The 24,291-nt window shown below is 50.4% G+C and overlaps 3 non-coding genes across 3 annotated transcripts; all 3 read right to left on the minus strand.

The window, feature by feature from the left end:
- Window positions 1-19,805: 19,805 nt before the first annotated feature.
- Window positions 19,806-19,877, minus strand: TRNAD-GUC (transfer RNA aspartic acid (anticodon GUC)). The gene has a single exon. It is a non-coding gene; the product is annotated as a tRNA-Asp (tRNA).
- Window positions 19,878-19,948: 71 nt separating this feature from the next.
- On the minus strand, window positions 19,949-20,020 carry TRNAD-GUC (transfer RNA aspartic acid (anticodon GUC)). The gene has a single exon. It is a non-coding gene; the product is annotated as a tRNA-Asp (tRNA).
- A 2,234-nt stretch (window positions 20,021-22,254) lies between these two features.
- TRNAD-GUC (transfer RNA aspartic acid (anticodon GUC)) lies at window positions 22,255-22,326 on the minus strand. The gene has a single exon. It is a non-coding gene; the product is annotated as a tRNA-Asp (tRNA).
- Between the last annotated feature and the right edge of the window lie 1,965 nt (window positions 22,327-24,291).

Raw genomic sequence — 24,291 nt, forward strand, 5'->3', positions numbered from 1 at the left:
CCCTTAAAGACCCCTCAGGACGTCTTGCTCGTTGGGCGTTGCGCTTACAAGAGTACGACATTGAAGTAATCTATCGATCTGGCCGTAAGCATTCTGATGCCGACGCACTATCGCGCTCGCCGCTACATTGTGACTTAGAATCCACATCTTTCGCCACCACTGATGCCTCTTCCCTTGATATTGCCGACATGCCATTTGAACAACATCAGGACCACTGGATCGCTTCCCTCCTCGCTCTCTTGTCTTCACCATCTCAGCGACCTGCGACCCGCACTCTCCGTCGTCAAGTCCGCCACTTTGCCATACGGGACGGCCTACTTTACCGCCGCAACTACCTTTCGGACGGGCGCAAATGGCTCCTTGTCATTCCTCGGCACCTCCGTTCCGACATATGCGCCTCTTTCCACGCCGACCCCCAGTGTGCTCACGCCGGTGTGGTGAAGACCTACACGCGCCTTCGACTCCGCTTCTACTGGCAGGGAATGTACCGTTTTGTCCGACAGTATGTTCGCTCCTGCCCGGAATGCCAACGTCGCAAAATCCCTTCTCCCCGTTCCATTGCTCCGATGCAGCCCTTGCCTTGCCCCACGCGCCAATTCGACCGCGTTGGCATCGATCTCTACGGGCCCCTTCCCATCACTCCGGCTGGACACCGCTGGGTCATAGTGGCAGTCGATCACCTTACCCGTTACGTCGAAACCTCATCCTTACCATCCGCGTCTGCGGAAGACGTTGCGTCTTTCATCTTGCATCATCTCGTTCTACGCCATGGTTCCCCTAAGGAACTTCTGAGCGACCGCGGCCGTGTTTTCCTCTCACACAAAGTCGAAGCCCTGCTTCGCCAATGCCGCATTGTTCACCGCTCTACAACGGCCTACCACCCTCAAACGAATGGCATTACTGAACGTTTCAATCGCACATTGAGCGACATGATCGCCATGTATGTTGCCTCTGACCACTCAAATTGGGACCGCATTCTCCCATTCGTGACATATGCTTACAACACTGCTGCACAGAGCACAACTGGCTTCTCTCCCTTCTTTCTTCTTTACGGCCGCGAGCCTACCTGTACCATGGATACCGTGCTTCCGTATCGCCCTGATGCCTCCGAGTCTCTTACTCTTTCTCAAGCGGCGACTTATGCAGAGGAATGCCGCCAGCTTGCTCGATCTCTCACAACGCAGGATCAGAATCGCCAGAAGCACCTTCGAGCCCCTACCAGTCCGCTTCCATCTTATACCCCAGACTCGCTCGTGTGGCTTTGGGTTCCTTCAACCAGTCCCGGTCTCTCCACGAAACGGATTTCAAAGTACCAAGGCCCGTACCGTGTCGTCTGCCAGACCTCTCCAGTGAACTACATTATTGAACCACTTTCGCCACCCCAAGATGCGCGCCGTCGCGGCCGTGAAACAGTGCACGTTGACCGCCTCAAGCCTTACTACGATCCGCGTACCGTGTGTGCTCCCTGAGTCGGCAGGATGCCTCCTTTTTCGCCGGGAGGTAATTGTAGTGTAGCAGCCGCTCTCGCTCTCTGTGGGGAGCTATGCGAGTGAAAGACGACGATTCAGAGGCGTGAAGCTCGCTCGCAGCTCGAACGTTTGCCTGGACCTTTGCTGGACGTTGGAAGGCGACCAAGGTACTGCTGAGCCACAACCCCCTCTTACAGCATGTAAGTTAGGGTTTAACTCGACTATTTTAAGCTTAGTTTAAAATCTTTAGTTTGCCGAATTCCTTAAGAGATAAAGGCTGTGCTAAAAAGGTTTTTGAATGCAATGTATTAACTCGATATTCGGTTTGTGCTAGTGTGTCTCATATCAAAAAACCAAAATGAATGAATTGCAAGTAAGTTAAGAGAAAAACTAGGAACATTCTTTGAAAACAGTGAAAATTACAACTTCTGCCCAATTGCTTTATTTCTGTCACATTAAAATTAATTCTGTTCAGTTTATTCGGCTTTATTCCAGGAGGTGGGTTAAAGTTATTTGTCGGTGGAACGAATCCCTGATCCCCCACGCGATGGATTGTTCCAATACACTTTTGCCGAGCATTTCACCTCAGAGAAGGCGAGCCCCAAGCCGGGGGAAGTCTTGTACTCATTAGAATGCTCATTAGAAAAGCGGTGGGTACCCAGCGGCCTTGATGATGGAACCCAGCTCTTCCCGAATGGAGGCGGATGTCTTCAACACGGCCACCGAATAAAGGAGGTTCCTCGGTGCTCAGAAGTATCCAGAATTCTGACTACGAACGCTGTCCTCTTCCATAATTGTTTCGCTTTGGTTATCGGGTTAACGTAAAAAGGCAACTTAGGCTTTTAGGGACGTTGCAGTGAAGCGGTCCGGCTAACTTCGACAAGTGTTTTTTTAACGCACAATGACAACGCAGAGTACACGGGCCTCTAGCATTTCGCCTCCAATGAAATGCGACAGCCGTGGCCCGGATCACACCCGTGTCTTTTATGTAACATTTAAGTAAAACCCCGCCCTTCAGGAGACGACACTGCTGACACCGTTCCAACTTGTCTTCGATCATAAAGTGTCTATTCTGCGGGACGTAATGTTGGGTGTTGATCTCTACAGCAATATTGACGCTGACTTCGACATCGACAGCAGACTTACAATAATACTTGTTGTAGGGCAGATTGGATCTTGCTATAAATTTGACTGGTGAAAAAGACACGAAAACAGGAAATACAGGGTCCATAGAAAGAGCACCTACTGCCGACTGAATTTATCGCGGAAAACACCATCTTTTTTGTATTCGTCGATGCAGTGTCGCAGCCAGAACAAAGCAACAATAGAAACAAATTGGAGAGGAGGCTTAAGCTCCTCTTTAAGGGTATGACGCAATAGCGTAGGGGGTTGGGCTATCTATTTTTAGCAGTTTGCCACATTTGAACGCATTTTTTTAATTGTTTCAATTAATTACTTTGTAAAGAGGAAGATGTGCAGCGGCGGCAGCCGCACCGCCAGCGCACGGCGCGAATCGTTGGGTTGATGCCCCGGAGCTCGGACCGCCATTTTGGCTAGCTCTTCTTAGGCTGTTTCCCCGGAACTCTCGCTACAATTTGGTGGAGGTGCTGGGTACAGCCTTTGGCCTACGTCCTGGAGCTTCGAAGCAGAACCATCGCGTCAGCTATGTCAACCGACGCAGGACAGTCATCTTCCCCTTCGCCTACGCCCGTCGTTTGCCCTGGCGCTCTCACACACCGGGACCCAGCCATATTTAGCGGGTCCGATGACCACGACGTGGAGGATTGGCTTGCCTCCTACGAGCGGGTAAGCGGCCACAACCGGTGGGACGATGCCATGAAGCTCAACAACGTGGAGTTTTACCTGTCGGACGTGGGCAGCCTATGGCACAGGAACCACGAAGCAGACTTTACCACCTGGTCGGCTTTCAAACGAACCTTTTCTGACATGTTTTGGCGCCGTGCAGTACGCAAGCTGAGAGCTGAACAGCGCCTGCGAGGAGAGCCCAGCTTCAGGGAGAATCGTTCACGAGTTATATCGAGGATGTCATCAGCCTCTGTACAAGGGTGGACTCGTCTATGTCCGAGGTGGACCGGATCAAGCATGTCCTGAAAGGCATCGCAGCTGATGCATTTCAGATGCCTATCGCCCGGAACCCTACCACCGTTGCCGACGTCTTCACCCTGTGTCAGAGCTACGATGAGCTCCGCAAGCAGCGTATTTTGGTACAATCACCTTCCGTGCAGCCTGACTCGCTTTCCAGCCTCACTGTAACGACCTCTCACAGCTCGCTGCTGGACCAAATCAAAGACTTTGTGCGTGAGGAGGTGGCTCGACAGCTCTCACTTCTTCACGGTGTTCAGGGACCTCCCTCCAACCTGGCTCCGACCCTCCAAACTGTGATTCGCGAGCAAGAGTCTGAAGCGTTACCACCTGTTCGTCCGCCGGCTCCTGCTGCGGCGCCGCTCACTTACGCCGACGTCGTCCGAAGACCAAGGCCCGAGGCGTCTGTCCCGTTCTATCCTCCGATGCCGCAGCCTACCTTTTCAACCCGGCCAACTCTTTCTCGTGTTAGCCCCTGGCGCACCCGTGACAACCTCCCCATTGGTTATGCATGTGGTGTCCCTGGTCACGCTGCGCGTCTCTGCCGTCGCCGTGTGCTGCCACCTGTGGATGACCCCAGAACGTACCTCTATGCGGCACCACAGCCCCCGCCACGTCCGTCGTCTGCCGAACAGTTTGATGTCTCCGATCGCCGCCCCTATTCTCGCCGCCGTTGGCCATCCCCGCGGCGCCGCTCTGTGTCGCCACTGCGTCCTCATTCCCCTATGCGCCAGAAAAACTAGTTGCCGCAGTTCCCGAGGCAAGAACTGCGTATTCGGCGGCAAGTTCAAGACCTCGTTTGTTCCCCGCTAATGTGCTCGATGTTTCTGTGGAGGGCCACACCGCCTTGGCGCTTGTCGATACTGGCGCTGCTGTTTCTGTGATGAATGAGAAATTGTGCCGCAAACTTCGCAAAGTGACGGCGCCGTTATCTGTATTTTCGCTTCATACAGCTAATGCGCAGCGAATCTCGCCTTTCGACGCCTACACAGCCAGGGTAATCATCCACGGTTCTTTATATACTATCGAATTCGTCGTTCTCTCATCGTGCTCGCATGACATTATTTTAGGTGGCAGACCAGAACCGGCTTCTCGCCGTTTTTTCTTCTCTACTGACGAGAACCTTCCTCACCGCTCGACACTGTACTTCCTTACCGGCCTGACCAGTCTGAGTGCACCACCATTTCGGAGGCTTCCAAGCATGCCGAGGAGTGCCGTCAGCTCGCTCGGTCGTTAACGTCCGGCGAGCAGGGGCGTCAAAAAGTCCTCTTCGACACCACACACACTGCTGACAGTTTTCTACCCGGCTATCTCGTCTGGCTTCGCGTGCCGTCTACCACACCCGGCCTCTGCTCCAAACTTCTCCCCAAGTACCATGGCCCTTACCGCATCATAGAGCGCACTTCCGCGGCCAACTACATTGTCGACCCCGTGACACCCGCCACAGGTCAACGCCGACGTAGCCGCGAGACTGTTCATGTGTCACGCCTGAACCCGTACTATGACCCGTGTGTACTGTTGTCTCCCTGACTCGCCAAGATGGCTTCGCCTTCAGCCGGGGGTGATTGTAAAGAGGAAGATGGGCAGCGACGGCAGCCGCACCGCCCGCGCACGGCGCGAGATCGTTGGGTTGATGCCCCGGAGCTCGGACCGCCATTTTGGCTAACTGTTCTTAGGCTGTTTCCCCGGGACTCTCGCTACAAATTGGCTAATTGCACACTGTAAATTTTATTATTAAGCATCATTAAGCAGTGGCTTTTCATTCTGAGCATTGACACCTTTGAACTCCTTCTTCCAATTTTTCATTTCGTTAATTAACCAATTATTCAATTAATTACAAAGATTTCATTAACTTGTCATCGCCTACCACACATCTATCATTAGCACTAGAACCACAAATTACCATGTTATGATTTTTTTCAAGCAGCCCCGATTACTTCCGACTCGCGGTACCGACTAGTACTACGCCGACGGCTTTTCGACCGAACGAGCTGCTTCAATCATAGAATGCATAACCAACTCGCCCATCAGTTCGTGCTTTTGAGCTGTATAAGCTATCGCGTAATACAGAATCACTGTAGAACCACCAATTATCAGAATCTACACGTTGTTACATGTTGTGTTGTGTACTATGACACATAGGCAACTAATGCCATCATGCGCCAAGCTCAAGCTATAAACAAATTGTTTTGTGCTTAGTTTTATATAAAATATTAAAATCATCAGTGGTGCAGAGGTCCTACATTGGTATGTATTACCTAGGTATGGCATAGAAAAGACATTCTATAAAGGATTCATAGTAAAAACTTTAAGGAAGTTCAGGCAGCCTTGGCTCGGCAAGGTTCTTCAACCTCCCAACCAATCAAATAAACACCTCAGCCTTCTCCTCAGGAATGAGAAGGTGGCTGTAGTGCATCAAAAGATGATGCGAGGCAGTGGGTTAACTTGTAGAGTTTGTTAAGAAAACTTGCTTGTTTTAAAAAGCTAAACACAAAGGATATGTCACAATTGCATCATTACTCAAGAGTAACGTTTGGAGTAAAGAAATGTGGTCCTTATAAAACTTTGTAAAATACTTTTTCCTTTATTTTTTTTACTTTCGTGCATGAGAATAACATATGATTTACTGTTAACTCATATCCACAATTTTCACAAATATATTTGTCTTGTTTTGTTAGTAAAAGGTTATGAGTCATATGTGTGCGTCCTATAAAAAGACGGCAGATAATAACTTCCTTGAAACTTTCGTGGTGGGTGCAGGACCACCATTCACCTAAAGCTGGCTATGTAAGGTTTTCCACCTCGAATAATCAGGTGTAGAAAAAAATCGGCGTTTTGTTTTCCTTTTTCCGCGAAGATACGCACACATCCTGCGCGTGACATCTGTTATTCGAAGATAGTAAAGATTGGGATTGATTCGCTCTGTCTTCAGTCGGCAATACATAAATTATACCCTGACAGAAAGAAGGTGACAATGAAAATCAGATCACCACGGTGTATTTAGCCGCATACCCTTGCACAAATGCGACCGTGGTTACAGACAGATTCCCCGAAAAAATATAGAAAGGCTTCGTGATAGCCAGTACGGATCTTCATAGAGAAAACGTCACAACTCTGGCGGCGCGTATATTCCGACAACGACCATGAATTTCAGTAGGCTGTGAGATAACGTAGTGCATCCCATGATTTTAAGCATCCATTAAGTCGCCAGCCTCAATCTTTATAGCATGAAAACAAGATAAGACAAGAGGCTGTGGGAAAAACATGAAGACAGAGTGCGACATGCTAAGGAATAGGGGATGCAGAAAAAGCCTTCTTTTTTTGGCGGCGCCGTGTAAGATCAGAAAATATGAGCCAACAGCTGGAAATAAAACAACAGGCAACTGTGAGCCAGCAGTTTATTGTAAGCACTATTTATCCTTCCCGAATTTAACAAACTCTTCCATTTGCACAATTGTGAACCAGTCCCTAATGGTGTTTTCCGTATTGTTGCAAGGATGGCTACAAGAACATCAGCCAAAGCTGGCATACCAAATTTCCGCAGAAAGAACAACATAAAAAAAATCTTCATCAGTGGAGCCAGCATTTTATCAAGAAAACATGCATCTGTCAGCGAAGTTGTAATGTCATTTCGCAGGCTCGCCAGGCAATTTTTCGAGGAGCGTGTACTAATATCCTGTTGATAGGTTGTTCCTTTGGCATAAGAAGTCTCAGGTCGCATAGCCACTGGCCGTGTTGTGCACTAAAATAACTTTTAAGCGGCACGTTGCCCCCTCGTCTACCTACGGTGTGCTCGGTTTCGTCAACTTTTAACCATATTTAGTAGCTGTATCTAAACGACGGAGGGTATTTTCTTAGTTTCCTGTAGCGCTTTTTATAGCCTGAGAAAAAAAAACAGTGCTTGCAGAGAAAGGACGAGAACGAGGAGGACACACAAAACTGCGCAGCTATGCAAAACTAAAAACCGTAATTTTTCTTAGGCTCTGTTCTACAGTCGGCCATCCGAGCACAACGAAGATGTGAATTCAAGTTGTGACATTTTTTTTCAATAAGGTAAGTTCCGGGACTCCACAGGAGCAAATTTCTTTCTTTGTCATTTGATGGCCAAGTCAATGACACGTTGACAACTTTTCTGTACGACAAGAAGGCAGGAGAAACAGACTTGAATGACATATAGCTCTCCACCGAATTGGAACCGGCGCTTGCGTGAAAAGACGAGCTTCATTTTTGGAACTGCTAGACCACGTGAGCATCATAGTTTTTTTTTTATTTCGTGAGACAGATTGTATACATATGACTGTGTAACCCCAAAAAATACACCTGCCAAACTACTTTAGCTGCCACGTCGGCGGAAAGTGCTGCATTGCCGCAAAATCACTTAATCTGCTTAAAAATTTGGGTTGCTACCATCGAGTTCTGTAAACTTGCGTATGAATGCGATGCGCTAAGTGACGCTTTAAAGCGCATAGCGAGTAATTACGCCGGTATGCGTGGAGACCATTTTTAACTCCACAGTCTGCGGACGCTCAACACTATATTCATATCGTACAGAACCCGCCTGTCGTTTCCGAACGGAAGGTAGCGAATTCCAATCGAGTTTTTGGTTGCAAGCCGTTCCCAATGAGTCTGCGCGGGTACTCACTAGTCAAGAATGGCAAGCATCCCAGTGGGTTGTCGCGCGAGAAGTCCTAACTGAAAGCCTCTCGAGGCTGATGATGATTATGATGATACAAGCAGTTGGAGCTTATGTATTAGCAATGATTTTTCACAAAATATACGAGTAAAATCAGTAATTGCTGGACGGATCATTCATTAATGCTCAGCATAACAAAAGTAGAGAAACTGTATACGAGGGCTCCTGATGACACCGATGAATATATATTTGCGACTAATGCGGTCAGGAACTTTTGGTTTTACATTCTAGATTAGTATTCAGCCTTGAGCTTAATATATTTCGTTTCGTTGCAGAGTAATTCTTTCTTTTATAGTGATTAAGCAAACAAGAGAACGGGAATGAGGGGCTCGTTATAAATATGAGAGAAGGCAGCAGCCACATAAACCAAGGGGCACAGGGGGTTTTTAATTAATTTATTTTGTGGCGTTCATCAATTCATAATATTACTGATTATGTTACGGCTTAAAGCTAATTGATTACAAAAGCAGAAGAAAAAACAACCACATGCCGCCGGTGGGATCCGAACCCAAGACCTCCGAATTACGCGTCCGGTGCTCTACCGCTGAGCTACGGCGACTTTTTTTTTCTTTATTGCCTGTTTTGACAACGATAACAAACCAACACACAAACAAACCGCTAAAACACGTGAACCTGCCTACGGTCAACGTGGTTGTTTAAAACTTCTTGAGGGCTGCAAGTTCATCCAGCACGCCAAGCCATTCGGGTAGCTCCGATTGGGCTCGGTAACATTCCCGCACACGCACAACACTTTCAATGAAAATTTCTCTTACAGGTCGAATGTTTACATCGGCATTTCTCACTGACATCCTGGTTTTCCATATGCTGTGGAGGCCCAGCAGCATGATGAGATCATAAGGAACATCTCGGTCATCTTCTACCGCTAAGAACCGGATTCCATACGGCGTGATTGGCAGGTCTTTATTGTTCTTTGTAGAATGTCCCAATGGAATACCGGATCCCAACATTCTATAAACACATGCTCGATTGTCTCAGGCTTTTTGCAGAGCATACAGTTGACCGTCCATGGCACAAAAATGCCCTTTTGTTCTAGCCAGGTTTTAACTGGCAAAGTGTTAGTATGGAGTTTGAAGAAAAAACTTTTCACGTTAGGATTTACTGGCATACGTTTCACCCTTTTCAGAACATCTTGCCCTGGGCCTCCGCAATCAAGCTGTCGATACACTGGTGCAGGCAGCATGACATCCAACAAATCTTTATACAGTTTCTTTCTCGACACATAACTTAAATAATCTAAAGAAAAGCGCACTTTCAGCACGTTAAAAGCCGTCACAACTTCGCGCCAAAATCCTATTACGGCTGTCATTCTTTTATCAGAACAGGACACCAAAACCTCAGGCAAAGCATTGCGCAGGCGCACTTGCACAAAAGTACACAAAAATGGATCATTCTGGTCTCGCAGAAAAATAAAACGCGACACAATCTGCTTATAAACAAATGCACAAGCCCCACTCCCCCTTTTCGAACCGAAAGAAACAGATTTGTCCGACTCGTACGTTCCCATGTGCTTCCCCACACGAAAACAGCAAAGATTTGATGTATTTTTTGTACGGTTACGCGCGACATGAACAATATCTGCAAGACATACCACACTTTTGCAACCAAGAAAAGGTTGCAAACAGTTGCTCGTGTGAACATAGATAGGTTCCGGCCGTTCCATGCTTGCGTTTTCCTTCTGAGGTTCTCTATTTCCCTATTCCAGTATTCCTCAGTGTCATTGTATTGGTCAAGTGGTACACCCAAGTACTTTGAGGGCAGCGCTGTCCATCGCACATTGGCAAACACTTCAGGCTTTTGATCCCACTCTCCGTGCCAGAATCCAGATGAGTTCTCCCAGTTAACACGGCACCCCGTTTTAGCGCAGAAATCAGCCGCCACTCTAACAGTTTCTTGAACGCTTTCTTTGTCTCTACAAAAAATAGCGCCATCATCAGCGTACGCAAGCATTTTTACCTCCGTTGCTTCCAGCGCGAAACCGCGTATCCTTTCGTTCTGTATCATGCTCAAGCATAACGGCTCTAGGTATAAAGCAAAAAGCAACGGGGATAATGGACAGCCCTGCCTCACAGACGATTTCACTGGCACTCTTTCGGTGAGATTCTTATTTATAATAATTCGCACTGCACAATCAGAGTAAGCCATTTTGACTCCCTCTGTAATAACACTTCCTATGTTCACAAATTCTAGGAGTTTAAAAAGCACTTCATGGCACACTCGATCAAAAGCTTTTGCTAGGTCGAGCTGCATCATCGCAACTCGTCCATCAAAAGTATCGCAACACTCCAAAACACTTCTCGCCACATGTATATTGGTCGTAATACTTTGTCCTTGTATTCCACAAGTTTGGTGTGGTCCCACTAGGTCTTTAATGACGCTCTGTGTCCTTCTCGCTAAAACCTTCATAAGGATTTTGTAACCTATATTGGTGAGGCTTATCGGCCGATAAGACCCCACCAAAAGCACCGTTGCTGAGTCCTCATACTTCGGAATCAATACAACGTGGGCAGCTTTGAAATATGGCGGCAATCGTTTTGTTTCATAGGCTTCTTCGATTACTCTGTGCAGGACCTGACTTAGTACATCTTTAAAGACTTTATAGAAAGCTGCACCGAGGCCGTCGGGCCCAGGGGACTTCCCGGCATTTAACTGGTCAATTGCTTTATCTATTTCTGTTATACTGATTGGAGCTTCAAGTCTTTCCATCTCACTCTCATCTAATTTGGGCATTAATCGCAAATAGTCACGTTCAAAGCCGTCCTTTTTCACTTGCTCCTGTCCTAGCAAAGCTTGATATTGCTCAAAAAAGGCGCGTTTTATCTACTCTGGATCAGTGGTTTCTTCATTTCTGTACATTGTAGTGCCGGCGCCTATATTTCGCTGGCGGGCCTGTCTAAACCAGCGCTGCGCGCCCGCCGGCGCTCAAAGCAGGCCCAGACTCTCTCGGACATGTCGCGACATGCAGCGTGACTCATCCCGGCACCGCGGCGCCGACACGGACCCTTCCTCCTTCCCTCCTCTCCGTCGGTGCGAACTCCTCCGACGCTCGCCTGCTCTCGACCATTGGTCTAATTTGAACGGTGGCCAGTGATTGGAGTATTTGAACGGCTGGCTGCCGTAACCGTTTCCAGCGGCTTTAAAAGCGGAGCCGCGCTGAACCCGAGCAGCAGACGGGCAGCAGAAGAGCCATCACGCCGGAGCTACGCTCGCCGCCGGGGCCGCCCTTCTTCTGTGTGCCTGCCCGTGGTGCTCTTGACCCTTGTATCATGTAAAAGCCCTTGTACATACTGTACATAAAAGTCATTTGACTCACCGTCGCCTCGACAGTTTCCTGGCTCGGACTCCCAGACCCAACAGTGGATGGCAGCTGCGGGATCGACCGGCGTCAGCTACCTCGGCGCGGTGAGTGCCTGATGTTTTCCCCTCAATTCGCCAGACTGCTCTAGCACACGTGATTGTAGTTTAGAGTAGGGCTGTGTGTTGCACTGGAGAGAGCTTTGCTGTTTCGAGCCAAGTCGGAGCGCTTTGAAACGAGAGCTGGTGCAGAGGGAGTAAACGAGGCGTTTTGGAAAGAATTACTTGCGCGTGTCATGCTAGTAGCGCTATAGTAGTGAACGGCAAGGGAATTCTAAGAAAAGGGCAAACTACAAGAGGCTATTGTGCGCGATGGAGAACTTCAAAGTGAAGGAACTCATCGAAATTTGTGAAGAGTTGGGCATTGATTTGGGCCCCGCAAAACGAAGGCATGCGATTCTCGAGATCATGCGAAAGGAGAATGTAACGGCTGAGGAAGCCAATGAGGCCTGGGAAGAGATCACAGAACGCCGTGAGCACGAAGAGGCAGAAAAACAAGCAGCTTGAGCGCGAACAGGCAGAACGTGAGCGCGAGGAGGCAGAAAAACAGAAACAACTTGAGCGCGAAGAGGCAGAAAAACGGAGGCAGCTTGAGATAAAACGGCATGCCCGCGCTAAGAAACTGATGGACCTGGAGCTTGAAGCGCATGAGAGCGATTTCGAGAGATATAAAACATTGTCCGCTCTGCATGAGACTAACGGTCAACAGCTGAGAGACAGGCCGCAGCCCTTCGTGATCGCCGAAGATATGGCGAAATATTTGGCGGAGTTCGAGCGCGTCTGCGAGAGAAAACGCGTTGAGCGGAATGGTTTGGCACAGAAGTTGGTAGCCCTGCTTTCCAGCGAAGCGTATGACGTTGTCAAGCGCCTGTTGGACGGCGGCTTGGCGGGCTACGATGAGCTGAAAAGCTTCTTACTGTCGAGATATAACGTGTCACCGCTGGACCTTCGCCAAAGGTACCTGCGAGAGAATAGCACCCCATCGTTTAACGATTTTCCCTACCAGTTTAAAGCCGACATTTTAGAGTGGCTCGAAAGTGCTGAAGGGTCGGAAGATCGTGACACAGAGGTAGAATGCGTCGCTGTAGAGCAGCCCTGCCAGTGCGGCACAGAGGAACGTAGTCCGTACATGGCAGATGTAACTGCTGCTATAACAGTGGGAATTGCCCCGCATTCGCCAACCGACAAAGTCCCTATACCATCGGATAAGGTAGCCACAGCATCGGACGGTGAAATCACAGAGGTCGCGCTTATTGAGATTGTGGCGGAGTTACCGGAAAGCGGATCTCCTACCGTGTCGAAAGCAGAAGTTGCCGAACAGGGCCGAGAGGACGTCCGTCTGGACATTCATGAAAACGCCTGCGCCGACGCAAGCGAAGTAAACAAGGACCGCACACCGTTTTGTGCATCGCGTTCGGCAGAGATGCAGAAACCCGACACTTACGATCAACGGAAGCAGGCGCTCGTAGAGTTTGCGGACGCCGAGTTGAGCGTTAAGCCCCAACTCCAAGGGCCCTTCCTGGGCGTACGCGCTCAGCGTCGGCGCTCTTGGCGTACGCTAGAACAGGTCTGCGCATGCGCACTGCAGGAGACGCCAGCGAACCTCGGCGCGGCGCCGATATCTGTCACTGCTAGATAGATATCTGCGCCAGCGCTCGCGCGAGCGCCGGAAGCTGCTCACCGTCACGTCTCTCATGGGCGTACCTCAGGCAGACATACACCAATGGAAGGACGCGGTTCTCGGGACATCCGGTGCGGCTTTTCGCGCGCTTTTCAAAACTTGCTGTCTACATTTTTGCTTGGTGCCGAGGCTGTTCGCGCCATGTCCCAAAATAAAATAATAAATGAAAGTCTGATCGCCGCAGTAGAAAGGTGACCGTCGCTCTGGCAGGCGAGCCATAAAAGCCATAAAAATAAGCTAATAAAGGCAACATTGTGGCTTGAAGCGGCAGCGGAAATTCTGCCAAGCCTGCGAAGCACAGGTAAACCGATATCTTGCTTGTGACGAGTGCTGATTGAGTGAAATGTGCTCGAAAACGCTTGTGTTTCAATCGTGCAGAGGGTTCCGCTCTAGCCCAAAAGCGGTGGAAATCGCTACGAGACAAATTTTGCCGGATATATCAAGCGGCGACGGAGGCAAAGAAAAGTGGCGCCGGGGCCGAAGAAGTGGCCGACAGGTCTGGCAACCACACAGCAGCGTGAGCACAAGCGCGAGCAGCGTGCGGCAGCGCTAGCCAGCGCTGCCAGCGCCTAGTACCATGGAGATGCGTACTGCTGCCAGCGCCTGTCGTTGCGCGGCGCCAAGAGCGCCGACGCTGAGCGCGTACGCCCAGGAGGTGTCGTTGGAGTTGGGGCTTTAGTGTTTCTGGCGAGGAATGCGAAACCAGTCCCGTGCTTTCGCACTGCTCTGAGCTTTGCGACTTTCCAGAAAGCAGCTGCAGTAGCGGGAACACCGCGACTGAGTGCAGAGCCGACCGTCATCCGCAATCGGCTGAAGCGCGTCAGGAGCACGACGCGAGCTGCGTGTCAACACTAATGTCAGGAGAAAACACTAGTTCGTCCGCGCCTGTAGAAGCCAAGGTGCTGGACAACAGTGGAGTACAGAACCTCCCAGACGACATGGGAGCTGTAGACGTCGTTCCTTCCGAGAAAGATGAGGACGAATGCGCACTCAGTGACGCTGACAAGGAAGAACGCAGTTTGGAGGAGGCTATAGTAAAGGCGCCAAAGACAGGCCTGATCTAGGTAGCACATATGAATCAGCTGACAATCAAAGCGACGTTGTCACAGAGCAGAAAATTAGGCGACGGAAGCAGAATGTGCTTTCACAGGCGAAAGTGAAAGGAAAGCTCACGATAAAAAGCCGCCGAAAGATGAAAGGCAGGCATAAGAAAGACAGGCGCCGCCGAAAAGAGAGAAAGGGCAAACGCGCGAAAACGGGTTTCCACCATCGGAAGCGCCAGCGTCGCCCGCAAAATGACTTCAGTAAAGTCAGTCACGTTGTCAGCCCTGAAACTAGCGTCAGAACCAGAGCTAAAGAAATGTGCGAGGCATTACTATCGCGCAAAGCGAAGCGCATAAGTGTGTCGGGGCACATAGGTCTCGGCAGTAGAATAAACTGCAAAAAGAAATCGTGCAAACATTCGCGCGGAAAAGTGCACCAAGGCACCAAACTGAGATTCAAGAGAGCGCTGCCCGGGAGGCGAAAAATTAAGGAGCGGGACAAGTGTGAATCTTGCCGCCAGCACAGAGAGAGCGAGACGCGCAAAGGCACGTGCTCTCATGCGGGCTCTCGCTTTCCGCTGCATTCACGGGAGAAACCGCGCTCCCATAGAAAGCGGCACGCGCGCGGAAGGAAAGCGCGTGTACGGCTCAAAGAGCGAAAGATTGTACGAGGCCGCAATGACAGGGGCAAGAAAATTGCCAAGAAGAAACCGTCTAAGCGCTCAGCCAAGCACAGTTATCGCGATAGGAAGCCGCGGTTCGAAATGACGCCACTTAGTAGGCGTAAAATCAAAAGGCCGTGTAGAGGCGAACTACACACCGAGCGGAAAGGCAAACGGATGCGCGAGAAAGTCAAGACTCGTGCAAGGTCTGACTTGCCCCCACGAACAGAGAGAAAGAAAGAACGGTCCCATCGGAAGCGTTGCGCACTCGCTATGGGACGTCGCGACTGGCGCGCGAAGCGCAAAGAAAGGGACAAGTTGCCAGTCTATGAAAGCGAATCGCTCTCGTACTGTAGCTCCCGTAGAAACTGGAAAGACAAGTACAGAGAGAGAGAAAAGCGCAGCACAGCGAAAGAGGCAGAGTCACTAGTTTCCGCTGTAGCGGGTGTCGTTTACCGTCCGTTAGAAGCGAGGAAAACGCGAACGTAGACGCACTAAGCCATGTGTTCTAAGCAAGGCTGGCTTCGCCTCCTCGTGACCTACATTTTGTCTCTTCGCGAACAGCTGTTTTAAGTTCGCTCGTAGATCGGGGAAAAATTTATGTCCTCATTTGTGGCCTCAGCTGAGTGTTCTTCTGGCCGAGTGATCTCAAGAGAGCGAATTTATTTTGCATTCATTTCATTCTGTGTGTGATATGTGTTTGACACTTTGAGTTTATTGCTTTAGAGTTCTTGTATCCCACATGTGTCTCTTGTAGAAGAGGGAACAAAAAGACCGAAATATAGCCAGCAGAGTTTTTTGACTTTTAAGTCTGGTGTATTGACGGGTGACGGAAGGCACTTGCTCGTGTTGGGTGTTGCCTGTTGTCGGTCGGTTCTTGGCAACATGCAGAACGATCAACGACCGATGCTGAGAAGCAAGCTCTTCCGAAGGACCGAGCGAAGCTGATCCAGTCACCTGGGCGACTAAGCTGCGGAGCAGTGATCCTGTCCTGACGAGCGGGACCCGTTCTCGGAAAGGAGCCTGGAGCTACCTGCGGCTGAACACCGGACCAGAACTTGGAGGAGCCTGGCGTACGAGCGCGCCCCGCATCCGAGCCACGCGGAAGTAGCTCGTCTTCGTGGCGCATTGTCTGGCGGCGGTGGTGCTGTAGTGCCAGCGCCTATATTTCGCTGGCGGGCCTGTCTAAACCAGTGCTGCTGCCCGCCGGTGCTCAAAGCAGGCCCAGACTCTCTCGGACATGTCGCGACATGCAGCGTGACTCATCCCGGCACCGCGGCGCCGACACGGACCCTTCCTCCTTCCCTCCTCTCCGTCGGTGCGAACTCCTCCGACGCTCGCCGGCTCTCGACCATTGGTCTAATTTGAACGGTGGCCAGTGATTGGAGTACTTGAACGGCTGGCTGCCGTAACCGTTTCCAGCGGCTTTAAAAGCGGAGCCGCGCTGAACCCGAGCAGCAGACGGGCAGCAGAAGAGCCATCACGCCGGAGCTACGCTCGCCGCCGGGGCCGCCCTTCTTCTGTGTGCCTGCCCGTGGTGCTCTTGATCCTTGTATCATGTAAAAGCCCTTGTACATACTGTACATAAAAGTCATTTGACTCACCGTCGCCTCGACCGTTTCCTGGCTCGGATTCCAGACCCAACAGTGGTGGCAGCGGTGGGATGCCCCAGTCCCAACAACATTATTTTTTATTTCTTTTCTCGAGGCATAGTTCTTTTCATCCCTCAGTGACCGCTTAGTGGGCGCCTCACCCATCCATAATCGCTCAGTGCGTGCCCGCACAACGGCCCCTCGGTACTTACCTTCATTGGCCTGCTCTAGCTTTCTTTTAACTTCCTTTATGTGGTTCATGCATAAACCAGGCTGCGCAGATTCTATGTTCAGCAATAGTTTCAACTGGCTGTGCAATTCATTTTCTTTCTGTTTTTCTTCGCGTCTTAGTATGCTTGCTCTCTCAATAGCTTTCATTGTTACGTCATTTTTGAAACCTTCCCACCTTTCCAACCAGCTTTCGGCTCCAGACACATGCAATGGCTTCAGTAAATTATTTACCTCGCAAACGAAGCTGTTGTCGTCCAGAAGTTTGGCATTAAATTTCCGTAAATCCCAATTAAATCTCACCTCCTTTAATTTTGATCCTAAGGGGAAGGAAACCATGCAGTGGTCAGAGAAGAATACTGGAATGACTTCGTACTTTTCGCAGAGCGGCGCCAGATGCACCGATATGTATATGCGATCGAGCCTGGCATGGCTTTCACCCTGGAAATGAGTAAACTGTGCCTGACTGCCGGGTGATAACATGCAGCCAACATCTATTAAGTCGTACTCCTCTACGAGCTCATCCAGAACCTGCACACTTTGATCCTTTAGAGTACGGACTTTAGCTCGGTCCTCTGGCCTGCAAACACAATTGAAGTCTCCCATAAATATAACACGTCGCTCTGTTTTCAAATACTGCTCGAGGTTTTCAAAAAAATTCTGCGGTCGGCGTCTTTGTTAGGCGCATAAAGACACACAACACGCCACAATAAATCACAGAATGAAAAATCCAGGATAACAAAACGGCCACTTTCGCAAACAATGACTTGTTCCTCCAAAATCCCAATACTGTTACGTACAAAGAGCGTGCATCCCGCCGATGTTCCAACCGCATGAGCTACACAAACATTGAAATGAGTTCTAAAGGGCTGCACCATGCGGTCCGTTTGGTCCTCGCTGCTGACCTTCGTTTCTTGGACAGCAATGATGTCCAGCTCGTTTTCGATAAGTAGCCCACTAACCTGGCACTGCCTTCGCCTACTTGCCAAGCCCCGAACATTCAATGTTGCTACACGGAGGGATTTTTTTAAAGTTTGCTGACATATTTACGCTAGGACACGAGGACCGCACGGGGCTTACCTCGACAATCTGAGGTACGCCGCTGGCGTTGAAAACCGCGGCACTCGACTTTTCCGACCCCGCAGCAAGATAGTAGTCCTCGTCGTTGTTTTGGCCCTTGATACAGCTCCATGATGCACGCTAATTGCAGTTTCGTGGCCAGGAACAAGACTGGCCCACGCTGCTACGAGGACTCCGTGCCGCCCCCTCTGCTGTCGGGCGGAATGTTCGGCTTGGGCTTGAAACTCGGCCGCCGAGTAGCAGACGTCTTGGGAGGCGGTTTCACGTCGGCGTTGTCGCCCGCGAAGACTGTTTCCTTGTGCACTCTTTTTCCTGGCACTGAACTTGTGGTGTCCATGGTTTGCTCACCATCCCACCAGCCCCCCGTCGACACTACTTCCAACTCCTTGCCGGAGTCTTCTTTCGCAGTCCCCGCCACCGAGGGGGTGGTGTTGCCTTGATCTTGTTGGTCGCCTTTGCTGGCGGCGCCTTGAGTGTCCTCGGTGGCTTCAGCCTTGCCGCCCGTTGGAGACTGCACGGGCACATTCCCAGCCTCTCTGGAAGCCTCTTCAGCGTCTTCGTCATCCATAACGAGCTCGGTCACACCGTTCTTTTTCGGCTGACCGGTGATGGTTGCGTAGGTTTTAACGCAGTCCGTATCGTTGTGACCAAAGCGCCGGCATCGAAAAAAGCGCGGGACTTTGCAATCACGCCGTATATGGCCCTTACTGTTGCAGCGCAAACACAAGGGTGCCCCGTTCGGTACCACAACTAAGGCCAGCTCACCGCCCACACGCACCTGATGGGGCAGGTCTTCCACATTGACACCGGCCTTCAACTTCAGGGCGACGGGGCGCGTCGTTGACGACCTGTCGGTAATGCCGTAGATACGCCACTTCTCCCTGGTCACTTCAGTTACCTTGCCATAATTTGCCAGCGCAGCGCGCACATCATCGTCGCTGCCTCCATGAAGGAGCCAGTGAAGCTCGAGCCTGACGTCTTGGTTGTTCAGGTTTATAACCAGACACCGACGCTCCTTCACCAGCATGTCGCCTTTAGCGAGCATGCTCTTCACCGCTTCCGCTGTCTTGAAAGTTACCGCCCATACATGGTTCATTTGGTACGCCCCCAGGGCGATAACATCTGCGAGTGCTCCCAGATTAGCAAGGCCGTCTCTGAAATCTTCGACGCAGAAAGGCCGCGCTCTCACATCACCGTGCAAAAGAACTTTGTTCAAAACAATCTGACCTGATGGCAGTTGCGACAGTATCACTTGATAATCCTGGTCAGCAGTGTCCAAAATCCTGATACCGCGGCCCGACTGGGCCGCTGAACCCTCTCCGAAGGAGCCCATCGAGACACGTCCGTTCGCTTCTGTGTCCGGAAGTCACTCCACTATACTAACGAGGAGACAGAAACACAGGCGCACCGTCGCTTAGTTAAAGACACAGAAGGCCAAAGGGAGAAAAAAAGCGAAGCTCCCCGTCGGGGAATCGAACCACGGTCTCCCGCGTGACAGGCGGGGATACTGGCCACTATACTAAAGAGGAGACAGAAACACAGGCGCACCGTCGCTTAGTTAAAGACACAGAAGGCCAAAGGGAGAAAAAAAACGAAGCTCCCCGTCGGGGAATCGAACCACGGTCTCCCGCGTGACAGGCGGGGATACTGGCCACTATACTAAAGAGGAGACAGAAACACAGGCGCACCGTCGCTTAGTTAAAGACACAGAAGGCCAAAGGGAGAAAAAAAACGAAGCTCCCCGTCGGGGAATCGAACCACGGTCTCCCGCGTGACAGGCGGGGATACTGGCCACTATACTAAAGAGGAGACAGAAACACAGGCGCACCGTCGCTTAGTTAAAGACACAGAAGGAGAAAGGGAGTAAAAAAAGAAGACTAAGCTCCCCGTCGGGGAATCGAACCCCGGTCTCCCGCGTGACAGGCGGGGATACTGGCCACTATACTAACGAGGAGACAGAAACTCAGGCGCACCGTCGCGTAGTTAAAGACCCAGAAGGCCAAAGGGAGAAAAAAAAAGACGAAGCTCCCCGTCGGGGAATCGAACCCCGGCCTCCCGCGTGACAGGCGGGGATACTGGCCACTATACTAACGAGGAGACAGAAACACAGGCGCACCGTCGCTTAGTTAAAGGGGTGGAGACACCAAATTTTGAAGCTATAAAAAGCCTGCTATGGGATTCCTATGTATGCAAGGGTACTCACAGCCAGGTGTTGGACGCAACAAACGTTTAAAAGATATTTTAATTCGGTTCCAAAGATTACCTAAATGCTCGCTCTCACGATCTAGACCCATCGCTTGCGCCATCAAGCATGACGTCACAAGGGGTGTAGAAAAATTAAAGTTTTAGTGACGTCATACCAAAATACAGTGACGTACGATGCGCGGGGCACAGCCGCGTGAGTGCAGTCGACGCACCAGCGAGCCACGTTTGCTGCTAACCGCCACTCGCTCGGTTTGCGGCGCGCCGTTGCGAACAGCGTCGCAACGTCCGATTGCAGCTCGTTGCCTGCGTCCGGCCTGCTAGATGTCAACGGCGGGCCGCTCGCGGCAACAACGACGGAAAGCGGCAGCGCCATGATGACATAGGGCGCACTCCTTGGAGCCGGGCGGTCTGCGCCAGTCTTCGTGCCGAACGCCGGCATCTGAAGAACGCGATAGTATTGTTTGTTCACGTTCATAGCAAACCCTGGGATATATGAATATCAAAAATGCATCGTTCCTGACGATCGTTGGCAAATACCGAGTTCCTGGTAGAAGTGATAATGACTGCGATGCAAGCAAATTTCATCAGCCGGTTTTGTGCTGCTGCTACCTGGTGCGGTTCGCCTGCCGTCTGCTAGCTCTGTTGCTGAAGACGTCGTGGAAATCTAACATATCTTTTATTATGGGACGAGTTCACAGAAAAGGGGTGCCGAGCGGAGCACGTTTCTGAGCGCTGGCCAGTCCCGAAGCGCCCTCAGCTGCGGAGTCGATATGCGAAAGCAGCTAGGCCTAGCGACGACTAGGGCAGTCTGGGACCAGCGCGCAGGTCGCCGGCCGGCGTTGCCGCAGGCAGTGTCGCTGCCGAAAGATCCACTATTAGCACAGTCACGCTGTCGTATCTCGAATCTAGAAAGCATCCTTTCTGGTAGCATGGCTGTTTTGTATTTTCTTGTGCGAACGTGAAGTACGCCGAGTCTGCCGGCCGGTAGGTCAGCCTGGATACCGTCTGCCGACGTCATAAAAGCGAGCTAAAGAGTGTCCTTGACGTAAATAATAAAACATGGGACAAGGAATATGAAAAAAGTGTCATTTTTGAGGATCGCTAACCAATACTGAGCTGCTAGTAGAGGTAACAACTGTGACATGAGCAAATTTCTCACAACCGCGCCTAGCAGCTGCCGCTGGCGCGGCGTTGGGGTCCGGCTCGCCTGGCGCCCGCTAGCTCCGCTGCCGAAGGCGTCGAGGAGATTGACCATACTATTATTTTATTGTGAGATTATTCTGTTAACACTACAGCTATTTGTGAAAGTAGGCCTTTTATTATAGCGTAGGCGACTTCCGAAGCGCCGGCCGCTTGCTAAACAGGCTATAGGCCTAGCGACGACCACGGCAGCCAGGCAGCAGCAGAGCTCGTCGCCCGGAGCGCCCGCGAGCGGTGCCGTTGCCGAAAGCTCCCAACATAAGCAGACATGCTTTGTCACTGCTCGAGTTGCTGGCACTGCTGGCAGTTCTGATAACAAAGCGATCTTGTCTTTTCTTGTGATATTTGTACACCATCCCAAGCAACGCTCAGGTACTGCTGCACGGCAGCGAAGTGTGACACCGGTTGTGGGCGCAGCTTGGGTAGAGCGGCGCTGCGATGCTTACTGGCATTTTGCAAAGTGTTTCGCATCCTCACGCGAACCCACGAAGGCGATATTAGCGTGCGAACAAAAAAAAAAGTCGATGTCCTCACTCATTGGAATCAGATCTGTCAGAATCCGAGCTGCTGGGACTAGACGTGCAGTTGTTTGTTTTCATGCGCTGGTCAGCACGTGTGTGGGAAAGCAGACGATGCAGCAGTAGGTGCGTCACAACTTTTGTGGGCCCACGTGACCAAGCGAAGCAGTTGACCTTCCCCCTCTGTGACGTCACTGTACGACTCGGCGTTCCGAAACCGAAACCGAAAATCGTTCACCTAAAAATGCTATAATAAATTATTCACTGTGAATATATTAATCTTTGAGTGTGTATCATGCTTCCTGGAGCCATAAGAAACGTTTGAAACCAAGAACGCGCGAACCACAAATTTGGTGTCTCCACCCCTTTAAAGACACAGAAGGCCAAAGGGAGAAAAAAAAGACGAAGCTCCCCGTCGGGGAATCGAACCCCGGTCTCCCGCGTGACAGGCGGGGATACTGGCCACTATACTAACGAGGAGACAGAAACACCGGAGCACCGTCGCTTAGTTAAAGACACAGAAGGCCAAAGAAAAAAAAAAGACGAAGCTCCCCGTCGGGGAATCGAACCCCTCTCTCCCGCGTGACAGGCGGGGATACTGGCCACTATACTAACGAGGAGACAGAAACACAGGCGCACCGTCGCTTAGTTAAAGACACAGAAGGCCAAAGAAAAAAAAAGACGAAGCTCCCCGTCGGGGAATCGAACCCCGGTCTCCCGCGTGACAGGCGGGGATGCTGGCCATTATACTAACGAGGAGACAGAAACACCGGAGCACCGTCGCTTAGTTAAAGACACAGAAGGCCAAAGAAAAAAAAAAGACGAAGCTCCCCGTCGGGGAATCGAACCCCTCTTTCCCGCGTGACAGGCGGGGATACTGGCCACTATACTAACGAGGAGACAGAAACACAGGCGCACCGTCGCTTAGTTAAAGACACAGAAGGAGAAAGGGAGTAAAAAAGAAAACTAAGCTCCCCGTCGGGGAATCTAATCGTCGGGGAATCGAGTGTCTGTCCATCATGCGGGTTTTCCACAGGCTGTGCAGTGCAGTCAGAAAGAACATGTCCAGGGGTTCATCAGCAAATGGCAGCGCAGTGAGATAGCGAACAGAATGTGGAGTCAGATGAATTCTTTTTTTAAATGTACGTTGCAGGATATCCCAGAAGAGTACTGCATCTTTGCAACTGACGAAACAATGCTCAATTGTTTCTGGTTCATTACAAAGGCGGCAATTAACGGTAGACACAAAAATGCCCTTTTTATCTAATCATTTTCTAACGGGCAACGTACCGGTGTGTAACTTAAAGAAAAAGATCTTTGTACACGGCGAGACGTACTCGCGTACGTACTCTTTTGGGTACGTCATGCCCCGGTAAACCAAAATACAGAGAGCGGTACATGGGCGGAGGGAAGAGCATACTCATCAAATCCTTATACAACTTTTTCCTCGACACTAAAAAAAGGAACTCAGGAGAAAAACGAACAAGTAGGAAACGGACAGCCAAATACACCTCTTGCATTATGCCCCCCAAACACGGATGGTCACAAACATTGGAAGACACAATGAGGTTGGGTAAAACATGAACTAAATTTGTTTGCAGGAATAAACGTACTATTGGGTGTGTAGTGTCACGGAAAAACATGAAACGTGACACTATCTGTCGGACATACAGGTGAACTAGACCAAGGCCGCCAGCACTTACAGGCCGAAAAAGGTTATCACGCCTCATGGATTCAAAAGACGAATCCCACACAAATGTAGCGAAAAGCCTTTGAAAACGCTCGATAGGAAGTCTTGCGCAATGAATAATTTGCAGTACATAATATATTTTAGTGGCGAGAAACTGATTACAGGCGGTCACCCTGCCAATAATTCAGAGGCCATGGGGGACAAACGTTTGAGCATAGCGCTGAAGAGTTGACACGCGGCCTTTCCAATAATGTGCGCTATGCTTATAAGCACTCAAAGGGACGCCAAGGTACTTTGGTGGCCTGCATGTCCATGTTATACCAGCATATTCAGCAGGTGTCGAACCCTAGCTACCAAACCAAAGACCGCAACTCTTAGAGCGATTAATCCGACTTCCTGACACCGAACCAATGTCCTCCGTTAAACGAATAACCTCATCGATGCTTGGCTTATCACTACAAAAAAACGCAAGGTCATCTGCATAAGCCAATACCGTCAGTTCGTGGCCCATTATTCGGAAACCATTGACAGCTCTACTGTTTATAACACTTATGCAAAGTGGCTCCAAGTATAATGCGAACAGGAGCGGAGACAGTGGGCACCCTTGTTTCACCGAAGACTGAATTGGGACTGGTTGCGAGAGACAGCCATTAACAATCAAGCGCGTGGTACAGGATTTGTAACAAAGGCATATGCCAGTAGAAAGTATTGAATCGAGATTGACGTGATTTAAAAGTGCAAAAAGAAATGAATGC

The sequence above is a fragment of the Amblyomma mixtum genome, chromosome 7, assembly GCF_055824585.1.
Source record: "Amblyomma mixtum isolate Tamu chromosome 7, ASM5582458v1, whole genome shotgun sequence".
Taxonomy (NCBI): domain Eukaryota; kingdom Metazoa; phylum Arthropoda; class Arachnida; order Ixodida; family Ixodidae; genus Amblyomma; species Amblyomma mixtum.